Genomic DNA, 11011 nt, shown 5'->3' with positions numbered 1-11011 from the left:
TACATAATTCCCTATTTATTATGTCAGTCGGACCTTGGGCGAGGCCGAAACTAGATATCCACACTTAGAAAAATTAGCGCTTGCTTTAATAAGCGCCTCTAGGAAACTAAAACCATATTTCCAGTGTCATCTGATACATGTTGTAACAACTTATCCTCTTAGAAATATTTTGCACAAACCTGAGCTTTCGGGTCAATTGGCCAAATGGGCCATAGAAATCGGCGGGTACGATATTGAGTATCGACCCCGAACCGCTATCAAATCTCAAATCTTAGCGGACTTCGTGGATGACTTCACGCCGGCTTTTGTATCCCAGATTGAAAAAGAACTACTAATAAAATCGGGTACCTATTCAGGAATTTGGACCCTCTTTACGGACGATGCCTCAAACACGAAGGGGTCCGGACTAGGCATCGTACTAAAATCACCCATAGGTAATATAGTTAGACAGTCTATTAGAACTACAAAATTGAATAACAATGAGGCCGAGTATGAGGCCATGATTGCAGGTCTCGAACTAGCTAGAAGCTTGGGAGCGGAAGTTGTAGAGGCTAAGTGTAATTCCCTCATCGTGGTGAACCAAGTTAACGAGACTTTTGAAGTCCGAGAAGATCGAATGCAGAGGTACTTGGACAAACTACAGGTGACTCTACATCGATTTAAAAAATGGACCTTGCAACGTGTACCTCGAGAACAGAACAGCGAGGCCGACGCTCTTGCAAACTTAGGTTCATTGGTCGAAGATGACGAACTCAACTCGGGGACTGTCGTACAACTCATAAGATCGGTAATCGAAGAAGGTCACGCCGAGATAAACTCCACAAGCTTAACATGGGATTGGAGAAACAAATACATAAAGTACTTCAAGAACAGGAAGCTTCCATCAGATCCAAAGGAATCGAGAGCACTGCGCACAAAGGTAACACGGTTCATCTTGTCCGAAGACGGAACACTGTTTAGAAGGATGTTCGATGGACCATTGGCAATATGTTTGGGATCGGGAGACACCGATTACATCCTACGGGAAATTCATGAGGGCACTTGTGCAAATAATTCCGGTGTCGATTCATTGATCCACAAAGTAATCAGAGCAGGGTATTATGGGACCGATATGAGCAAGGATGCAAGGGAGTTCGTTTGAAAATGCGACAAATGCAAAAGGCATGCGCCCATGATTCATCAACTCGGAGAGCTACTCCACTCGGTCTTATCTCCATGGCCTTTTATGAAAAGGGGAATGGATATCGTTGGCCCCTTTCCATCGGCCCCAGGTAAGGCTTAGTTTATTTTGTTTATGACTGATTATTTCTCTAAATGGGTTGAAGCACAGGTTTTCGCGAAAGTCAGAGAAAAATAAGTGATAGACTTCATTTGGAACCACATCATATGTTGATTCGGGATACCATCTGAGACTGTATGTGATAATGGAAAATAATTCATCGGCAGCAAAGTAACTAAATTTCTCGAGGATCACAAGATCAAAAGGATCCTATCAACACCGTATCATCCCAGCGGGAACGGACAAGCCGAATCGACCAACAAAACCATCATCTAAAATCTTATGAAGAGATTGACCGACGCCAAAGGAAAATGGAGAGAAATACTACCCGAGGTCCTATGGGCATACCGCACAACATCGAAATCCAGTACCATAGCAACACCATTCTCGTTGGTTTATGGCGCCGAAGCTCTTATCCCGGTCGACGTCGGAAAATCTAGCATCAGGTTCCTATATGCAACAGAGGAGCCGAATAACGAGACCATGAATATGAGCCTAGAATTGTTGGATGAAAGACGAGAAGCCGCTCTTGTACAATTGGCCGCCTAAAATAGCGGATCAAAAGGTATTACAATCGAAGAACCAATCTTTGACATTTTAATATCGGGGACTTGGTGCTAAGAAAAGTCACCTTCAACATCTGAAATCCGAATGAATGGAAACTGGGTCTGAACTGGGAAGGACCGTATCAGGTTCTCGAAATCGTCGGAAAAGGATCCTACAAGCTCGGTATGATAAACGGTAAGCAACTATCGAGTAATTGGAACGTATCGCACCTAAAATGATACTGCTGCTAAGGTACGACCCTCCCATGTTCATTTGTATTTCAAAACTAACCCTTGCAGGTGTTTGAGCGGAAACAGGGATGGATTCTTCAAACACGAAGCCTTTAGGTCTGAAAGTATGCGTTTCACTCTTTTTCCCTTAGACCGGTTTTGTCCCAAATAGGTTTTCCGGTGAGGTTTTTAATGAGGCAACCATTGATCATCCTAACTTAGAACAATTCAACAGTATCCGAGGCCTCTTTACAATTAACCTCAAATACTGGGGGGCATCGCCCTCAGATATCAAGCTCGTTACTTTATGGAAACGGGGTCTCAATAGGAAATATTTGTAAGGGACAAAATGGTCAAACGAACCATGCCCGCATAGTTTGCTCAAGCCCTAGCACAAAACATGTACGCATGTATAATGACCTATAAAGAGAAAATTTTGTTTTACCGATATCTCACACCTTAGAAAGGTTCTTCTGCTTCATATTCTCGATCTATTATGCAAACAGGCTTAAGGGCCGACAATGGCCGAAGTTTGAACTATAACCCCGAATCGGGGACTACGTATAAAGCCTAAGGGCTACCTTAATTTGAGTTCGAGAAATCGCCCTCACTCGACTGTAAAGCGTAAGGGCTATCTTAATTCGAGTTCAAAAAATCATTCTCATTCGACTATAAATCCTAAGGGCTACCTTAATTCGAGTTTGAGAAATTGTTCTCACTCGACTGTAAAGCCTAAGGGCTACTTTAATTCGAGTTCGAGAAATCGTTCTCACTCGGCTGTAAAGCCTAAGGGATACCTTAATTCGAGTTCGAGAAATCGTTCTCACTCGACTGTAAAGCCTAAGGGCTACCTTAGTTCGAGTTCGAGAAATCATTCTCACTCGACTGTAAAGCCTAAGGGCTACCTTAATTCGAGTTCAAAAAATTATTCTCACTCGGCTGTAAAGCCTAAGGGCTACCTTAATTAGAGTTCGAGAAATCATTCTCACTCGACTGTCAAACCTAAGGTCAACCTTAATTCGAGTTCGAGAAATCGTTCTCACTCAACTGCAAATCCTAAAGGCTACCTTAGTTTGAGTTCGAGAAATCATTCTCACTCGACTGTAAAGCCTAAGGGCTACCTTAATTCGAGTTCGAGAAACCATCCTCACTCGACTACAAAGCCTAAAAGCTACTTAGCTTCGAGTTCAAACATTCACTCGGGGACTACCTATAAGAAACGGTCAAGTGCAGTACTTGCTATCGGTCCTTACTATCTCAATCTTGGGCCTTCGAATAATTATTCCAAGCCGATACACTTTTTGACCTTTATATAAATTGACGAAAAGGCAAAAGATTCAGAAGCCATAGAAGGGTAAAACTTTTATATATACATCAAAATCTTTTAATGAATGCAACACGGTACAAAGGAAGTTCTTTACAAAGGACGAAGCAGCCTCGATAGAAATAACAAAAACTACTTAAGGTCCTAAATGGCTTGGTCTTCATCGGAGGTCGCGTCCTCGGGATCTTCCCCACCTTCAAATTCGCTCGAGCTATCGGAGTCTTCCTCAGGGAAGGCCAACCTTCGAGCCCTGTTTTCCTCCGCCTTGGCATTTTCAATTTTGGCCTCAACATCGAAGCCCTGAGCACTGACCTCCTCGAGAGCTTCCTGCTGAACCTGCCATTTAGCATGTTCGACCATGCTCTTGGCCTTGGTCTGCTTGACCTCAATATCGATCCTGAACTGGGCCACTTTAGCATCAGCTCTTTTATTAGCCTTGGCCACTTCAAATCTAGCCCTTCGAGTTCATTAGCCAAGCTTGCCTTATCGGAAGTGGCCAAATCTAACCGACTCTAAAGCTCATTAGCCCTCTCGATCTACATCGAGGCATTTTATTTTGCAGACTGAAGCTGGGCCTCAACGGACTCCAATTGCGCTTGAACAACTTCTTTTATGGAGGCGAGGATATCCATATTCTCTTTGAATTTTTCCCCCTCGACCATTAGCTCATCTACATGTGAATTAAGCCGTCCGATCTGTTCAAGCCTTTGCCAAACCTATAGAATCGAATTGTTAGTGGTTATCTCCAATTCATCTTCACTATCGTGAAGAATTAGGAATACTTACTCGGCCATATCCTCGTGCTTATCCCGAGCTGCTGCCAAATCTGCTTGAAGTTTCTCGCTAAGAAGTTTGTAGGGGTCACTCTTCTCAATAAGGTTCCGAACCTCGGCCTCATGCTCCTCTTGGATTCGGAGAAAATCCTCGTTATGAAACACCGAAGCCTACAAATATGGGAAAAAATGTTAGAATTATCTACAACTCTAAGTATGAAGGAAATAGCAGAGATACCATCGAAAATTATCTGATACAGAGCATGTTGGGCCTCGTTGAAATGGCAGGAGAGTCCTACTGAATTCATCACTATTTGATCCTCTTCGTTCACCAAGGACGGAAGGTAACTGGCAATCCCCACGGGGGGAGAGACGATTCGGGTATCCTCCAGGACGGAGAGCACTATCTTCCGCCTACGATCGGGATCAACACTTGGGGCCGGGAATCAGTCCACCAGTTTTGGAACTGATGAAGACCTGGTAGAGCCCGACCATGATGCTTTATTTGGTATCGGTAATCCACCGAACCCGATAACCTCCTCTGAGGCAGCTGACTCGAGCCCATCCAGAAAATGTGGATATCAGTCGGCTCCTGAATACCCCCGCAGGATCGACCTTCCAAGATGCTGGCCTCACGGATCATAACATTCGAAATCTGGGGGGATCCGCTAATATCAACTATCTCGAGCTCATCCCTCAAGATATCCTCTGCTACCCAAGAAGTCCTACCCTCGGTCTCCCCTTCAACCATCTCAGCTCGAGATGGAATAATCTCGATTTCCTTGTTCCGGGATTAGGGCCAGTGTTCCCTCATTCACCTCCATCGATTTGGAAGATTGTTGTATCATGACAGTAGCCCATACATAGGTTAATTCCTCTTCTCCTTCTTCGGGCTCATCCCTTAATCGGTGGATCGATTCCGAAGGCATGACACCGGAGCCCCCCTTTGGCTTGCGAGATTTCTTCGCCGGTTTTTTCTTTTCCTAGACCGGGGAACTCGGTGCATCTTTTCTCTTCTTTTAAACCTGCTTCAGGATAGGAACCTCCTCATCTCCAGATGGGGGCCTCATGGCAACGTCTTTCCCAAGCCCTACAAAGGGGAAAAGGGTGTTAAGCAAGTAAAGAAGAGCAAATGACAAACAAATTAAGAAAGAGAATTAACATGACTACGGGCCTCCCATCGACACTTTGATAATTCCACCCAAGAGCGCTCGGAGTACGGTCTCTGCAGCACTAGACCTTCAGCCCATTGTTTAAGATCCGGAATCGGTTCAGGCATCCGAGCCACAGCTGTGACAAGAAAGAAAAAATGGATCAAGAATATGAAAGGCATCCACAAAATTAAACGAACGAAAGAAAATAAGTGCTCACGGTTCATATTCCATTTCTCAGGAAATGGCATGTCATCGGCAGGGATCAGGTCCGAGGTTTTGACTCGAAAAAATTGGCCCATCCAACCTCGATCATAAGTCTCGTCTATACTCGAGAATGACACTTTGGTGGCTCGGTGAGCAAGCTTGATTAACCCTCCTCGATAAAGTCAGGGACTATAAAGGCGCATAAGGTGATCGAGGATAAAAAGACACCCCTCGATTTTTCTCGAGAAAAATCGAAGAAGAATCACTATCCTCCAAAAAGAAGGATGGATCTGCCCAAGGGTCACGTCGTATCTCTTGCAGAAGGCGACGATGACAGGGTCTAAAGGACCCAACGTGAAAGGATAAGTATAAATACTTAGGAACCCTTCCACGTGAGTAGTAATTGATTCATCAAGCGATAGGACTAACACGTGCTTATCGTCCCAGTTGCATTCTAGTTTTACTTTCTCGAGAATTTTCTCGGTGATTGTATACTAATACCTCGACATCGTCTCACATCGGCCCAGTACCGAAGAAGGTTTTTAAACCTTAAAATCACTAACAGTCGAACACCCTACCGGAATGAATTCCTTAGGGCGAGGCTCCGCCGCATCCTCACCACCGGCTGGTCGTGATGAAGAAGCGGCCTCTTTTTGCGGCACCGTTTTGGAAGTTTTTTCCATTTAATGAACAATGGAAATTAGGGTTGTATGCGATAAAAAATATGAGGCAAAGGGAGTCTCTAAAGAAGATACAAGAGCAGGGAAGAAGCTTTTGAGTGAAAGGTTTAGATAAGGATGAAAGTTCGAATATTTATAGTTTGGTAATGACGGTTCAAAATTGGTAGTGGCCGACCATCGACTGACGCACATTTAATACCTTGGTGACTGGGCTGACGGGATGTTTGTCACATATGTCACTATCGGGATCGTCGCACACATCAGTATTCGTTTAGTCGGAGGTTGAAAAATCATATCGTTTCTCGCCATCTTCTTTCCGAGAAACGAATGGACTATCTGTATACGGTCAAAACAGAGTTTGCCCTTCGTGTGATTAGTCAAGATTAGAGCATGTTGGACCGAGGTTCGTTATTATAATATCGAGCTGTGATGTGGAGTTGGGTTGTCGAGCTCGAGAACTAGAGACCGATCAATATCAAGCTCGAGACCCAGAGACCGATCAATATCGAGCTCGAGACCCAGAGACCGATCAATATCGAGTTCGAATCAATATCGAGCTTGAGACCCAGAGACCGACCAATACCAAGACCGGCCAAGATCGAGATCGAGCCAAGGGACAAAAGAGCCGTTATAATCACATTTGGGGAGAGAATCTCGGCGGAAATCAAGAAAAAACTAATTAATTAATCTATCATGGAATCCTCACTATGTATTTTTAATTGTACCTAAAATGGGATTCCCCCACTATATTAAGAGTGGTTATCATTTGTAAGAGAACATTGATTGATACACATTCATTCCAATATATACAGAAAATAGAGCTAATACTATCTTTTTTGGCTTTTGGTATTTTAGTCATATTGTTTCTTCCATCAATCGTTTTTCACCTAATTTGGAGGTGATTAAACTTGAAGGCTTAGGCTAACTAGTTCATCCGGTTTGCATTCATATCATTTGTAACCAATTTCAATATATATTTATTTATCTTTCCCAATTTGTACCGATTTATACCACGTATCCTTAGAGCTGCATATAAATTTAACTCTATCCGTTTTTCGATTTACAAAATTGGATGTATACTAAAAGTAGGGGGAGGGGACTAGTAGAAGGGTGTTAAAAGTGGAAGTTTCTGGAGAAAGGGGTTAAAGGCGTGAAGGGTTGGGGAAAAAGAGGGAAAGGGGAAAATGTGGGGGGAAATAAAGAATGTGGGAGGAAATAAAGGCGCTCTTTTTTTTTATTTTTAGGGTAGTCGATGTTTATTTGCGTCACTTAATGACACCCCCCAAATTGATACAATTTGTGGAGATAGTAAGAACCTCCTCAATAAAACCTCCGCAAGTGGTCCGTTTTCTTGTAGTGTAAATCAAATCGACAATCTTTTCATGATAATAGCCAGAAATTAAAAGATGCTAAGAAACCAACCTGTCGTTCAGTAATATTGTCTATGTATTGCAAGGCTTGCCGGACGTGGTTTAGAGAGCCTAATATTTGGTGCATGAGAGACTATGACCTTCTTGAGTTTTGGCATGCTCAGCTCATCCACGGTTATATCCCACGAGTCGCTTCCAACAATATAATGTGTAACTCTTCAAGTTGAGGAAAGGTATCGGCACCTGTTGAGAGGTCTATCTTACTCTCATCACATTCAAACCAGCAGTTCCTAAATTTAAGTATCTTTAATTTGGATAGTTGTTTGAACATTGTTATATGATACATATCTATTGGTCAATTGGTGCAACCATCTTGCCTTCATATAGTAATCGTCCATCCCAATTATAGAGTTTTGTAGATTAGGCAACAACATATTGCTTGAAGAAAATGTGCCTGACTTGTAAAATGGCCGACGTACAAAATTTAAAAGACGAAGATGCCGCAATTGGTCCATTGAATATCTAGGGTCAATAAACTCCTGAGCTTGACTATACTACGTGGCATTTTTCCGCTGAAGTTTTGCCCCTGCAATTTGAGGTAGCCTAAGCAACTTAAATTCCCAATTCCTTTTGGAACTCTAACAGCCCTCCAGGAACTACTCATAGGAATATGCATAGACAACACTAGCAATAACTTGAAGTTAAAATGAGTATTAAGAGATGTGAAACTGTTTTCACTAATATATAAAAGGGCACGAAGCTTCTTAGGCATGGAAAATGAAGATAAGAATTCACTGACACCACCAGAATAGAATACAAGCCTTCGTTGTCGAGTAACAATATCATCATCAGATGTAATATTGTTTTTGGTCAGAAGGAAGTTATTACTCTCCTTGGCCAATGTGACGCACAAACTATGTAGTAAATCGTGTATGCATGCGACAACTTGCAATTCTACCTTGGAATGTTCTTTTGGAAACTTGAATTAGGTTTCTTGAAACCAAATCATTTAATAAATCCTCTGCTATATATTCAACCTGTTGCATATAAACTTCTCAGCAACCGGCCACATATTTATCAAATCAAATGCAGGAATTTCTTGATCTTCAGGAAAAAGGCCAAAATACAAGAAACATGGCCTTAATGCAGTTGGTAAATCATTATAACTCAGAGTCAATATCTTAGCACATTGATTTTGAATATTTTGACACATAGTCTCAAGTACCCTATTCCATGCATGTTCAGTTCTCTCCCTTGCTCTTAGCATGCCTGCAATCACCACAATGGCTAGTGGTATGCCACCATATTTCCCAACTATCTCTTTACCAATGTTTTCCAAGTTTGGTGGAGCACTCATCCAATAATTATTATCAAAAAGAAAAATCCTCTTTGTAAAGAGTTCTATGCTTTTCTCGGGATCTAATGGTTTCAACAGGTGGAGCGAGTTATTCCCTCCGATGTATCTGCCTACATTGCTATTTCAAGATGTGATAATTATCTTGCTACCAGAGTTTAAATCACATTCAGGAAAGACAAGCTTTAAATCATCCCAAATTTCAACATTCCAAATGTCATCAAGGAGTATAACATATACCTTTTTCTTTTCAAGAATGACCTTAGATTGTCCTCCAAATTATCTTCCATTATCTCTTCCCTCAGGCCTCAGTCCAACTTGTTTTGCTACGTCAAGTAAGATTTCTCCCACTCTTGGCTGTTGTGAAATATAGACCAATGCCGAACACTCAAATTGATTACAAACTTGCCTATAGAGTTTCTTGGCAAGAGTTGTTTTGCCCAAACCGGGCATGCCAACAATCGAGATTACTCCATATCTATTATCTTGATTAAGTAGTTTTGCTTGTAACATATTGGAGTCATCATCCAAACCAATGACCTCAGTTTCATCAGAATAAAGGAATAAATTACTTCTCCAATCCATTGGAATGTAATCGTGTTGATTATTGTTGTTATAACTTGTATCCATGATGCCGTAAATGGTCCTGATACGGTCAATCTCAGCAACCCTTCTTTTTATCTTCTCAATCTCCATAGCAAACTTATGGACAAAAGAAGCATGAAAAAGGATGCTAACCATCTTCTTAAGGCAACCAACTGTGCCTTTGCTCTTGTGGGATTCATGAAGTTATGGAAGGAACTCATCTAAGAGGTCCTCAACATCACTTGCCAGTTCTTGAATATCTTTTATAAAGTTTTTCACCCTTGAATCGCCTTCAACTGCCTTGGCCTTCGCGTCATCTATATATGATCGGATGTGTGATCTCATTTCTCTCTGGAGCCAATCGTTGTCTTCTTTTAACCAATATAAGCCCCTCCCTTCTTCAAAGAGTAGATTTCCAGCTATTTCTGGCTGATTTGTCTATGACTGCGGTAAGAATAATTTCAGCCATATCTTTTTTCTTCCTTTCTTTATTCAGTAGCTAAGAAGACTAGGTACTAAATCTGAAGGTGAAGAGTGCAAGATGTTGTCTTGCTACTACCTAATTAAACAAGAAAGCAAATGTTATGTCGTGAGGTTGAGTTACGAAATAGAAGAGAAAAAGTTGATCAATTTGTAAAGGAAATGAAAGATTAGCTAGCGTGTTGACATAGATTTAGTTTAAAACTTGAAAAAAGATTTTTTAAAGTTGTGTTGAAAAATAATTTTTGGAAGTTTAAGTTGTGTTTGGACATGCATTTTATTTGAAAATACTTAAAGTTCTCAGTTTTTGGGAACTTAAAATTTTTTGAATTTTTTCCCCCAAAACATGATCATATTTCATAAACAAATAATGTTTTCAAAATTCTTTTGAAAACATGAAGCCAAAATCTATGACCAAACGGGAGTTTAGTAGTGTAGCTGGTTGGCTACCAAAATTTTCACCTTGTTGGTGAGGGTTTAATTTCCCGTCTTGTAATTATTTCCCCTATTTCCCTTTCTTCTCCCCCCTATATACAATTAATAAGGGGGTATTAGCAATTTTAGCCCGCGTCAGAAATTATTTATATTTGGTAGCCGAAAAAGTGTATAATTTTTGTGTATAACATACAAAATGTATATATATACAAAAAATATATAAATTTTATATATTTTTCGGCTATTATTTTTAGAGCGCCTAGACAGTGTCTCCATGAAAAAAGTTAAAGATCACTTGACTCATTCAATCTGACTATTCAGTTTAAATGGAAAAAATTATTTCTCTTTCTAATTAATTTCACGAATACATCATACCAATACACACAATCTAACGAGTTCTCAAATTAAAGATCGATTGTATTGGAACTAATATCATCACCATTTTTTTAATGGGTTTTTTACTGACTTAAAGGTGAAAAAACGAAAAGAAATGGATAAGACAACTAATTTTTTGATGGATAAGCACAACTACGCTGGTGTAAATCTGCTTAGTTATCATTTCCAAACTCAAATAAGAAAAGATTATGGTAAGTTAAC

At 40.9% G+C, this 11011-nt stretch overlaps 1 pseudogene; it reads right to left on the bottom strand.

Moving 5' to 3' along the window:
- Positions 1–3523: 3523 nt before the first annotated feature.
- Positions 3524–9968, bottom strand: LOC104097542 (toMV resistance protein Tm-2(2)-like; annotated as a pseudogene).
- Between the last annotated feature and the right edge of the window lie 1043 nt (positions 9969–11011).

This window comes from Nicotiana tomentosiformis, chromosome 9 (genome assembly GCF_000390325.3).
Source record: "Nicotiana tomentosiformis chromosome 9, ASM39032v3, whole genome shotgun sequence".
Lineage (NCBI taxonomy): Eukaryota > Viridiplantae > Streptophyta > Magnoliopsida > Solanales > Solanaceae > Nicotiana > Nicotiana tomentosiformis.
This window is presented reverse-complemented; position numbering and strand designations above follow the sequence as displayed.